The sequence below is a fragment of the Cyanistes caeruleus genome, chromosome 4 (genome assembly GCF_971803275.1).
Source record: "Cyanistes caeruleus chromosome 4, bCyaCae1.hap1.1, whole genome shotgun sequence".
Taxonomy (NCBI): domain Eukaryota; kingdom Metazoa; phylum Chordata; class Aves; order Passeriformes; family Paridae; genus Cyanistes; species Cyanistes caeruleus.
In genome coordinates this window covers 39,311,512-39,320,979 of record NC_141704.1, presented here as the reverse complement: position 1 = coordinate 39,320,979, position 9,468 = coordinate 39,311,512, and positions in this window count along the sequence as shown.

The window sequence follows — 9,468 nt, the reverse complement described above, 5'->3', positions numbered from 1 at the left end:
ACTCAGAATGCAGAGCCAGTGCTATTAGTCCCTGACCAATGGCAGTGGCATTCTGGGGCTGTGGGAGGTAGTACAGCTTCTACCTTCAGCTGAAGACCTCAGCCCAGGGAATTGCTGAGACTTCAAATATGACTTTATATATGATTTTGCTGAACTGAGTTTTTGGAAGGTCAAACAAAGATTTGTTGTAAGGAAACGGCATTTATTTCACGTGACAGTCTTTTTCCCCTTCCCCTCAAATTTCTTTCTTCTCCTACCAATATACCAATAACACTCTCTGCATTCTGGAAACAACTTTTTTGTGTTACCTGATTCAAAATGTGTTACCAAATTCAAATTTGTCAGTGTCCAAAATCAAGGCTTAAGCAAATTGGGTTACATATTATTGGTAACGTCTCAATTTTGTGACTTATTATATGTGATAATGTTTAATGAATTTCCATCTTCTGCAGATATTATCTGGTATGTATTCAGAGGTACTTTTCCCCCCTTTTACTTTTCTGTAAGTACTTATGAAGCAATGCTCATAAAATATACTATTTCCAGTATTTACCTTGTGAGAGGAAGCGCTGCTTTCTTAATAGATATGAATCTCTATCATTTGCTGCAAATGATGGGTATACACTGTACTATATAGTGTGTAGAACACACCAGAAATTTTTTACTATATTATCATGTCAAGCTATCTCTTTTCCTAATTGATTGTGTTTTCTTTATTATCAGTTTTACTTTATTACAAGTTCCTACTTAATTCTGTACTTTTAAATTACCAGTATTTGTACAACATGAACATATTCCTCTGAATATTTTCATAATTTTTCCAACTCTTCAGTGAAATATGCCTCATAATACTGTCAACATCCAATAGAACCTCTCCTGCATCTATGGAGGGATGTAAGATTCATGTATAAGGCTCTAATTTGCTAAGGAAACTTTATTCACTTTGCTTTATGAAACTTCCATAGCAATTTAAATTTATTTTTTTCCCAGTAAGTCCATCCTAGTGTACCAAATTTGCATGAGGCACTGAAAGCAAATCAAGAATTTTAAGCCACATGCCTTGTGGCAAGAATCCAAGATGTTTTGCAGGGTTTGGCCAATAGGTCAAAGGGTAGAAGAGCAATAGCTGTTAGCAGATAGGTAGAGATTAGGGTGTTGTAGGACATACTAAATAGCTCAAGGTATCATGTGCAATTTTGGCAACTGAGTCAAGTCTGCAGTGGCTTATAGTACTATGACCACTCTTAGATGACACACTTCTTTCTAAGGAAGGTTTAGCATGAATTGCTTCTGTGAAATACAGGGGTCTTGAATCATCAAATCAGGTATTTTTAATTTATTTTTTCTACATCTTTCCCTTTTCAAAAGCATCTTCTTCCATGAAGAATCGGGGCAGTAAGTACAGTGAAAACACCACATTATTGTGTCCTGTTGCTCTTCTCTTTCTTCAGATAAACAGCCTCAGTGTTTATCACCTTAAGTTTATCACCTTAATGTAGTGATCTAGCTGCTTGCAATGCCTAAGTTCCTTCCTGACAGCAAAGCAAACATCTGTACCTTCTGCAGCAAAAATCCGTCATTCACCTTCTTATTGCTACTGATAATTGTTATGCTGCTCCATTTGCAGTTACATTTGTGGTTAATATTATTTCACTTTTAAGTATAGTATTTTCTGCTGTGTTTGGTAATTTAAGATTCATTCCGCTAAATCGTCACTTCAAATGTGTCTCGTTCATTTAAAAACATATCCTCTCTAGGCAGGCCCAATATTCATTGCCCTCACTTGGGCAAAAAGTCCAATTATTTTTATTCTTTATTGAAGAAAAATTCTTATCTGCATTGTATTATTCATATAATTATTAATGTTTTTCTTCATTCTTACACAGCTAAGTAGACTTAGGCATGCTGAGATAGGGCCTGAAACGTTTTTATATTTTGGTGCATAAGTTTGCTTTTTTTGTTTTGTAAGAGCAATGAAGTTCAAACCACTTTGTGTCTGGATCTTAACTTTGATTTTGGTGGTGTACTGTATTCCTGTCAGAATATGCTTTGTTGGTCTTGTTTTCTAGAAATACTAAGCAAGTAAAATTAATTGAAGGCAAATGTTAACATACAAATATTGGATTTCTATTTTTTGTTAGACTTGAGCTTATCTGAAAAAGGATATATTTTATACAGAGCATTTTTCAAGCTTATGAGCAGGATGGTTTGCATAACACACAAATAAGAAAAGAGTTTTGTTTGTTTTGTTTTATGCTTTAAAGAACAAAAATTTGGAGATCAAGAGGTGTATCTGCAGGGGACATGCCTTAGTTGATGTTGAAATTAATGCTTGGAAATTTGTTTGAGCTTGGATGACAGAAATCCTGATGCTAGCAATCCTAGACCAGCTAGAAACCCAAGAGACCCAACCAAAAAAAAAAATTATAAAAGAAAAGAAAGACTACTTAGAGGCCTTGTGGTATTGCTGAGCAAAAACCAAAGCACTTAAAAAAGCTCATAGAAAATTTATACTTGAGTTAGAAACTGATTCAGATCACTGCTTGCAATTTCTGAATCCTGTTATCACAGAAGATAATGAAATTGCTGAGACTGACAAAAGGACATTTGGGAATGAGCTTTTCATGTCCTCTAATCAGACCCTTCACTGACACTTGGTTTTTTTTCAGATCCTTGTGCAGTCTAAGTTACTGTCTTGTGAACTTCCTCAGCTGTCTTTAAATTTTGCTGTCTGAGTTAGCTGGGCTTGATTAAAAGTTAGCTGAAGTTAATAGAGAGTTCCATCACATTCAGTGGTTTTTGGGGCACTGCTTAAACTGGAAGCATACCCAGCTGTGTCCATTGCCTAACACATTTCTAGTCAGAATGCATTCCCACTGCATAATTTCTGGCAGTGGTAAAATAATTAATTTATTCCCCTGTTTTTTTGAGGGAGCTTTGTTTGCATTTCAGTTCTCCCAGTTCTTGGAGGTGCAATGACTCCTAAATGTGCTCTTGAACTCAGTGCCAAAGCCTCAGGGTCATCCTATTCTTGTTTTTCCAAAACTTTGATTATAAAGGACTGAGCCTTTGATTCACACTATCAACATTCACTCGTTATAATTTTTTCTTTGCTTTCTTCTCTTTTGGTCCTCACAGATTCATCCCCAGGAATTTACAATAAGAAAAAATGTGTGGAAAAAATGCTACCTTTGCAATCAAATCAAAAATTCTGAATTTCAGAAAGGGCTTGGGTATTCTACCAACTTTCTCTCTTGTCAGCTTCTCAGCCTGACAGTCTGAACAGAAGCAGAAGTTTTCAGTCTACTGTGTCAGCTCTGGAAAATTCTAGTACTGATTTTTATCAAGAAGAGCAAGATATGTCCAGCTTTGAAAGGAGTGACAGCAGAATCCCAAAATAACTTGTTGATTTTGTTGTTTCACCTTAGCACCTGGCTAAAATATTCTCCTGGTCTGAAGCGATAGAGTAAGAGTAATAAAGTAAAATAAGTTAACATGTTGATGTATTCTCATCTAGAACAATAATAACAAAATAAAAGATCAGCTGGGCCAGGGACCAGCCCCACATAAGGGGGAGGTAATGCAAGAGCATTCCAGTAATGGTGACAGTAAGTTCAACTGGTGGGTTACACAACCTCTTAAAAAGTCATGCAATTTCCTTCAACTTTTTCTTATTCTGTGACCAGAAATGAATCTGATGAACAAAATGGGATCACTCATAATGTGCGGCAGAGACAATTGTGTTTTGGTCAGAAGTGGGAGGTTCATGAATATTAATTTCTCAAAATATGCTATGCCTCATGAGCTTGTTAATGACAGTATGAGGAAGCAAATGAATGTTTGTTTCCTTTGAGTTTACTGTAGACAAGTGACTGCAAAGTAAATGTAACTCCTTTTACAGGCACTTCAAATTCTTTGGAAAGAAATCTATTGTGAATTTATAAAAAGTCTATTGGGATTTAAAATATGATTTTTCAAACAATATCCTTTTACCTACACCTATGTACCTTTAGCGAGTTCAAATTGATTTGTTTTAGTTTTCTAAATAAAAGTAGTATTTAGTATTCCAGATTATTCCTACTGAATGAAGAATTTTACTACAGTGCATAGTAAAGAGCATTCCCTTTTTGCACCTAGATCAATCATCTTTGATATCCTACTTTGCCCAGTCATTTAATATAAAAATCCTCCAACATTTCCATGGATTCTACATGATGTACCGGTGCATCTGATTCATGTCCAAATAATAGTTTTTCTTACCTTGTTTTTGGTCTGTGACTTTATTATTTCCTGAATCATTATTTATCATTCACTTTCCAATCTTAAATATGTGGTCAGAAGTATACTGAACAAAGGAAAAGCGCAATGTGAAATTCTGGAATCATTGAAGTTACTGCAATCAGTTTCAGGGCTAAAATTCAGGCAACTAGTTTAGATTGATTCCTTCTGTGATACTGAATAATCTTGACTGTTTGTTTGTTTTTTTCTTTGTTCTATAGGTATAGGGACAGGATGGAGAGGTAGGAATCTGCTTTAATAAATAGATCCCTTGCCTGTCTCAGTATCACTTGCATTTCATGAATTGCTGGATTGTGAAATTTTGCTCACCCTAGGGTCCTGGGAAATGGAGGGCACCATATGAACCTCTCTGGGACAAGGGAACAAAGGCTGGATAACAGAAAAACAAATATCTCGGAGAGGAGAAAGGAAGGAAATCATGTGTCTGCAGAAGGGATTAGCATTTCCATTTTGCTCATCAAAGTTAAAAGGAGTATAAAAGAAGGATTTAGAGTGCTCCAACTGTTCCATCCCCTGTGCAAATTAGCATAAACAGCAGGGAAAAGAGAGTTAAACAGAAAATGTAAGATAGCTACAACTGTTTTTGCTAGCAAAGTCTTGTTTAGATTTAATTATTTCTGCATAAACAGTGAATGCAAGCAATAAAAAGAAGCTTTTTAATGAGTCACAGAAATAACTACCCTTTACATACAGATCTACTCAAGTGTCTTACTTCTCATGTTTGCCTGATTTTTTTGTTCTTGATGGCAGATTCCTTTTAATTAATGCACTCTTAAAGCCTGTTATTCTTTTCCCCTATGGTTACTTTAATTGTCACCTCTTCAATGGTTGATGCAGGCAGATGGTATATGACTTTTTCTCTGTCCTTCAAATATATATTGCTGCTTTTTTTTGTACTGCCTGTCCAGCTGTTGGTTTTGGGTTTGGGGATTTTTTGGTTGTTTGTTTTGATTGGTCAGGGTTTTCTACATATTTCAGAAAAAAAAGAATAACATGCCAATTTAAAATTTGTCAGATGCATGCTAGATCTGTCTAATATTGCTTACTGACAGTAAAATCTCAGAATGTTTTCATGCAGCATGGTCTACCAGACTCTGATGAATTTCTAAAAGAGCATTCAGAGTATTGTTTTCTTGCATATGGAAAGACCATATTTATATAGTCTCTGATACATCTTAGGATTCAGTATACTTGGAATTTTTTATTAAAGAAAAAGCATTAGTTTCAACAGAGACCATGCACATTTACATTAGAATCAAACAATCCATAGTTATAGCAACAGGAATGGATGGCTCACACTTTTCTTTCAGAAAGGGTGATTTAGCACCTTCAATATCTGCTTCTGAAATTACTAAACTTTGTTGAAAACTGGGAGCAAGATCCAAAACTTATTACTCTTAATAACCTTAAGCCAGGCTTGATGTAAAATTCAAAGATCCTCCTTAAATACATTTCCAATTTTACATCTCTAACATTTGTTTGTATAGTTAGCACACAAGTTAAATCCATCATAGCATGCTAGTAACTCTTCCTGAATGTTATAAATTTTAAAGCAGATGAAAAGTTGGTCAAAATGTTGCTATATATTGTATATAAATAAACCATATTGCTAGCCTAGAAATGCACTTTGGAAATCTGAGAAGTCCAATTATTCAAATTCTGCTAAAACAAGTCAGAAATACCCTTCATAATAAGTTATGTTCCTTGTACTTCTTTTTATTTGATTAAAAAGTGTCAGAAGAATATATTTTTTTGAATGACATTTGGTAATTTTGGTTTTGAAAAAAATGAGAGGTAATACTGAAATATAATCTAAACTGATGTTGGTGCCTAAGATAAAAATTTTCCCTGTTCCATGCAAACATGCATACAAGAGAAGGCAAGATGATGTTTCTGAAGATTTTGCTGGAGAATTCTTAATGGGCCAATTTTTTCTACCTTGTTACTGCTTCTTTCATACTTTTGAAATGACTTGGGTTACAACACACCTGGGTTGGTCTGTTGTGTACGTGCATGCACTCAGACTTTTGCAGGTTATACCACAGCTCATTAATGAAGGCAGCTTCAGGAGTTCCCAGTGAGGCCAAAGGCAGGAGTCAGAGCTTCAGGCTCACGTACTTGGGTTCTATTTCACTCACATTAGACAGACTGCCATTCTTCTAAAACCAAATTTACAACTTGCTGTTCAAGAGGTATAATTTACATCAGTTTTGAGAAGAAGCAGGGAAAGAAATTGCAGTTCCTTCTTTAGTCATGGTTGAATATAAGATAGCACTGCTGGGTATGTAAGCATGTGGTGTTGCAAAATGGTTTTTATTAGCATACAGAGCTATTGTCTGCTGTTCCATCCCAGCCTGCAGAGTGCTGGTGTTAGACCCTTTCAGAAAAATGCAGTTCCTGGCCCCAGAGATGGAAAATTTCAGTGTGTTTTTGCTTAGCTAAACAAGTACAGTTCAGAGCTGGGTTATCATATTTATCGCTAAAAGACAAATGATATTTTGCTTGGGATTGAAAAATAAACCAGAAACAAAGTTCAATAAGACAAGGATTTGGAATTCAGTAGAGCACAAGCTTTGTGTTGTTGGAATTCAGTAGAGCACAAGCTTTGTGTTGTATGTTGAAATACCCATTTATTCAAGTGAAATTGTGAATACTATTATACTACACTTATTTCATGGATTAAAAATATAAGAGGCTTTTTGTAGCATAGTGTCCTCAATATCCTGGAAAATTTGAAATTGATGTAATGAATTAAAGTTTGTTTTCTCATTAGCATAAATATGTCCCAGTTTTCTATGAAGTTTGAATATGACATTGTATGTGTGCTCTTAGGTTTGCATTTTGTATTACATATATTACAGTGGTTTATACCCTCTATATGTGTTTCCAAAGAGTTAAAAAATGTTTCTAAAGAAGTTGCCATCATCATTTGCATTTGACTTCCTTCAACTAATCCTACATTTGCAACATAAAGGTGTTCTCTGTTTTTATTGAATTTGTTACAAAACAAACTTTGTTGTTTAATATTAATAACTTGTAGTATCTTAAATTTTATAACAGTACAACTCTCTGGCAAGTCATAGTGATCCAAAAAAATGGTAATTCCTCCAGACTGTAGAATACAATCTGGGAATTATTAGTGCAATGTATAAACCAGTCATTTTAAGACTTTGCTCAGTCACCAGTGTTTCAGATATGCAGTTAGTATTCATGTTCTGAAAACATCAGTTGCACCCTTCAATGCCAGATATGCATTGTCTCCTTTTGATTGTTTCTTCTTGTAAAAGCCAACCTAGTAGCTCTGAGGGCTTTGATCTCAAGGGAGGCTCTACTGACCTTGACTTACATTATTTTGACCTAGTATATTGGAAATACATTAATTCTCTTAAACTGTTATGGTATCATTGATTGAGTATGGGTCCTGTTAGGTGATCCAGCCCTGACTACAATACAGAATGTCAGGGTCTATCTTGCTTTTGGATGCTTCAGCTTGCACAGCTGAAGGTACAGAAGGAATAGTGCCTGGGAGGTGGGTGCTGTGGTCAGGGAACATGGGCAGAAGTGAATGAGCCAGTTGCACAGAGTGAGACAGACACAGCTGGTCTGGGCCAGGGCTAACCACAGCCTGACTCCAGGACCTCTGGCACTGAAAATAACAGACACATCACCCTTCAGCCAATAGTTCTGTTTATTTGGTTTGAATTTCTGCTTTAAATTGTTTCTTTTCTGAGTCGATGTGGGAACGTGTCCTTTGAGACATTAATGTACAAAGAATGTGAGAATCCTGGTTTTTCTCATAGGCTTTAAGGAAAATTATTAATTAGCTTTAGCTCTTAGAATGACTATGGATTTATTTAATACTGATAAAATAATGTGTCTGTGAACGAGAATTGAAGATGTTTTAAATCAGACCTTCATTTATACAAATTAAATATTTGGAAAATATCTCAAAAAAGTTTGAGAAAATATCAACACAGATAGAAGTTCAGTAAAAGTGCTATGAGTGTGACAATGAAGGTAACATTTGTTAATGAGCAGCATGTGAATTTCTCTGATGTCTTACAGGTCAGACAGTCATATTTTTCAAATGCAAGTATCCAAGAAAAATACTTAAGTTAATACTCCGTGTTTATGTGTGTGGTTGAACTAAGCACTAAAACATTTCTTTTCAGCTCTATTTGAAATATAGGTGGCATTTTCCAAAAGTGTTTTCCTAATATACACACACACACACACACACACACACACACACAAACACACACTCACATATATATCCTGGTACCTTCAAAAGATCTCAAGATAGTGTGAAACTTTTGATACAGGCATTGTCTTTTAGGAGGTTTCTTGGTTGTGTTTCATTGCCTGTACGATGTGCCATTGACCCTCATTGCTTAAAATTTACTCAGCTCACCATCTGCACCAAGCTACCGTGTGGTCTCTGCTGTGCCAACTCCATCATCTCTCTGTTGCTGCTAACAGAAACAGATGAGAACATGGTGATGAAAGTTCTTTTATCCAGTGTGGTTAATACAGTTAAATACAGGTAAAATGGTTCACTGAGTGAAATTTCACTATCAGATATCATCCCAAAGAGAAAAACAAAGTGAAACTTAAGCACCTGATCTAAACAAGTGTTGGGAAAATACACAAGGAATGGGTGATACACAGAAAGGGAAAGGGAATTGTTAGGTTTCCACATAACTGCAAAAGTAGTGTGTTTCAGTGCTATTTCAAGGTTGCTTATGTCCTGTTTTCACACAAAGTTGTGCTGATGCATGTGTGAAGGAATCATTCATAGGGAAGTTTCAGCTTGTGCAAGTTTCCTGAAGTCTGGAAACCTAGATTAATCTGGATCTGGATTCAGCTTTCAACTAAAGGAATAACTCCAACTCTGTGCACAGAAAAATTCTGCATCCAGGCACATGGGAAACAGCGTTAAATTTCATTGTATAAATGGTGCTTTCTTTTTGTTTCTGTCCTTTGATGATCAGTGCAGTGATTATAGTGTTGTTTTCCCAGATGTCCGCAGTTATTTTGCTGATTCCTTTGGTAGTCTGTTGGTCCACTGTAACTGGGGAAAAAATTATCTGCTGGCACCATGGCAAAAGGCCTTCTGTCAGCCATATATAAATTCAGGTGGAAACTTCAAAGTTTCTTAACTGTAGAACA